The sequence below is a fragment of the Oncorhynchus keta genome, chromosome 12, assembly GCF_023373465.1.
Source record: "Oncorhynchus keta strain PuntledgeMale-10-30-2019 chromosome 12, Oket_V2, whole genome shotgun sequence".
Classification (NCBI taxonomy): Eukaryota; Metazoa; Chordata; class Actinopteri; order Salmoniformes; family Salmonidae; genus Oncorhynchus; species Oncorhynchus keta.
In genome coordinates this window covers 3,113,257-3,116,716 of record NC_068432.1, presented here as the reverse complement: position 1 = coordinate 3,116,716, position 3,460 = coordinate 3,113,257, and the positions used below count along the sequence as shown (strand labels likewise).

The 3,460-nt window shown below is 41.3% G+C and overlaps 1 pseudogene; it reads right to left on the bottom strand.

Annotated features, from left to right (window-relative positions):
* Window positions 1-1,100: 1,100 nt before the first annotated feature.
* LOC127906550 (uncharacterized) lies at window positions 1,101-1,153 on the bottom strand (annotated as a pseudogene).
* Window positions 1,154-3,460: the final 2,307 nt, after the last annotated feature.

Here is a 3,460-nt window from a genome sequence, read left to right as displayed (position 1 = left end):
CCAAAGTAACACTTCTCTGTTCTACATTATGCGTCAAATCATTCTGACCTCAATAGCTAACTCCTCCATATGGACTGCGCTCCAACCATTAATTCATATTTATGTGTCGTTTCACATCGCTTGGTGGGTTTAAAATGTTTAATTTGGCTCAGGGCCATTAAACGATTTTGCTAAAGTGCCTTTATTCGGGTAACTGCCAAAATAAAGGAAACACCAACATAAATAAAGGTCTAAATTCAATCAGATCAAGTGTTAAATGTAAAGAAGGCTGCATAGGATTTCTCTTAATGTGAGTCCATGCTGCAAATGGCAATGTCAGTTTTAGGTATAATGCTGCGAGCCGCTTGTGGATTTGACAGCTTTAACGCAGCCCCGCCTTTGACACCATCAAAACATTATCTATGAGGATTTCTGCTAAAGCGGATCTGATTGAATCAGGCCCAAAGTGTCTTAATGAGGCATTGGGTCACAACAAGCCAGAACAGCTTCAATTCACCTTGGTATTGATTCTACAAGCGTCGGGCACTGCAACCCCATTCTTCCACGAGAAAGTCCATCATTTGGTGTTCTGTTGGTGGTGGTGGTGGTGGTGGTGGTGGTGGTGGTGGTGGTGGTGGTGGTGGAAAACGCTGTCTCAGGCACCGCCACATAATCTCCCGTAAGTGTTCATTTAGTTGAGATCTGGTGACTGAGATGGCCATGGCATATTATTTACATTGTTTTCATGCTCATCAAACCATTCAGTGACAACCTGTACTCTGTGGATGGGGGCATTGTCATCGTATGGGGGCATGGCAATCATAGATAAAATAATGGGCAAAATCATTTATACATGACCCTAAGCATGCCCACATAAAAATACTATAGTATACTATTGTATAAATACTACAGTGAATACTGTAGTATTTGCTGTCCTATTTACTGTAGTGTACTGTAGTATTTACAGTAAACTATAGTATGAATAATGTAGTAAATTAAAAAATGTAGTACAAGCTATAGTAATTCATGTAATGTTTTTCTTGATTGTAATATACTGTAGAATTAACTGTAGTGTTTTTGCAGACATTACTGTAGTATTTACTATAGTGCGAAATAGAAATGGAGGCTTTCTCCTTCAGGAAACCTACTGGATAAATACTAAAAGAGCACATTTTCCATCTTCTGCAGGCAGGCAGGTGAACAGAACAGAACAGAACAGTGCTTCTGCTCTTTTCTATAACCTATAGGGAACACAATATACGGTCTATACTTGGCATGTAGGTTTCTCAGTTATGAGTGGCACAGATTTCAATATGGGGAGGGGAATGGGAAGGTCATATGTTAATAAAATAAAGTAGTTTTTAATAAAGTTTTAAAAAGTGGAGTGTTTTTTCGGACTGTTGTGTTGTTGCGGACATTGTAGTATTTACTACAGTTTTTTGGCCGAAAATACTGTAGTACGTACTATAGTATTCTACAGTATATTACAACATTCTATAGTAAGTACTTGTGGTGCTGTAAAGGCCAAACCCTCTTACCACGCCCTTCACGCACCTTCCCAGCTCCTTCCTTCCCAGTTAGAAAGCTAATAGAGCTGGGCTGAGTTCATTACTCAATCGAGTGTTTGGTTGAGATCTGGTGACTGAGATGGCCATTGCATATCATTTACATTGTTTTCATGTTCATCAAACCATTCAGTGACAACCCATGCTCTGTGGATGGGGGCAATGTCATCCTATGAGGGCATAGCATTCGTGCTGTGGGGATGTTTTTCAGCGGGAGGGTCTGGGAGCCTAGTCAGGATCGAGGCAAAGATGAACGGAGCAAAGTAGAGAGAGAGAGATCCTTGCTGAAAACCTGCTCCAGAGCGCTCAGGACCTCAGACCGAGGCAAAGGTTCACCTTCCAAAAGGACAACGACCCTACACAGCCAAGACAACTTATGCGTGGCTTTGGGAGGAGTCTCTGAATGTACTTGAATGACCCAGCCAGAGCCCAGACTTGAACCTGATTAAACATCTCTGGAGAGACATGAAAATAGCTGTGCAGCGACGCTCCCTGTCCAACCTGACAGAGCTTGAGAGGATCTGCAGAGAAGAATGGGAAAAACTCAAAATACAGCTGCCTAGCTTGTAGTCAAACCCAAGAAGAACTGCTGCCAAAGGTGCTTCAACAAAGTACTGAGTAAAGGGTCTGAATACATACAGTTTAAGTCAGAAGTTTACATACACTTAGATTGGAGTCATTAAAACTAGCTTTTCAACCACTCCACACGTCTTGTTAATAACAAACTATAGTTTTGGCAAGTCGGTTAGGACATCTACGTTGTGCATGACACAAGTCATTTTTCCAACAATTGTTTACAGACAGATTATTTCACTTATCATTCACCGAATCACAATTCCAGTGGGTCAGAAGTGTAAATAGACTAAGTTGACTGTGCCTTTAAACAGCTTAGAAAATGACATAAAATGATATCATGGCTTTAGAAGCTACTGATAGTCTAATATAGATCATTTGAGTCAATTGGAGGTGTACCTGTGGATGTATTTCAAGACCTACCTTACAACTCAGTGCCTCAGTGCTTGACTTCATGGGAAAATCCAAATAAATCAGCCAAGACCTAAAAAAAAAAAATGGTAGACCTCCACAAGTCTTGTTCACCCTTGGGAGCAATTTTCAAACGCCTTAAGGTACCACACTCATCTGTACAAACAATAGTACGCAAGTATAAACACCATGGGACCACACAGCTGTCATACCACTCAGGAAGGAGATTCTCTCTCCTAGACATGAACGTAATTTGGTTGCAAAAAGTGCAAATCAATCCCAGAACAACAGCAAAGGACCTTGTGAAGATGCTGGAGGAAAGAGGTATAAAAGTATCTATATCCACAGTAAAACGAGTCCTATATTGACATAACCTGAAAAGCCGCTCAGCAAGGAAGAAGCCACTGCTCCAAAACCTCCATAAAAAAGGCAGACTACGGTTTGCAACTGCACATGGGGACAAAGATCATACTTTTTGGAGAATTGCCCTTTGGTCTGATGAAACAAAAATAGAACTGTTTGGCCATAATGCCATCATTATGTTTGGAGGAAAAAGGGGAGGCTTGCAAGCCGAAGAACACCATCCCAACCGTGAAGCAAGGGGGTGGCAGCATCATGTTGTGGGGGTGCTTGGCTGCAGGAGGAACTGGTGCACTTCACAAAATAGATGGCATCATGAGAGAGGGAAATGATGTGGATATATTGAAGCAACATCTCAAGACATGAATCGAGAAGTTAAAGCTTGGTCACAAATTAGTCTTCTAAATGGACAATGACCCCAAGCATACTTCCAAAGTTGTGGCAAAATGACGTAAGAACAACAAAGTCAAGGTATTGGAGTGGCCATCACAAAGCTCTGAACTCAATCCTATAGAACATTTGTGGGCAGAACTGAAAAAGTGTGTTTGATTAAGGAGGCCTGCAAACTTGAC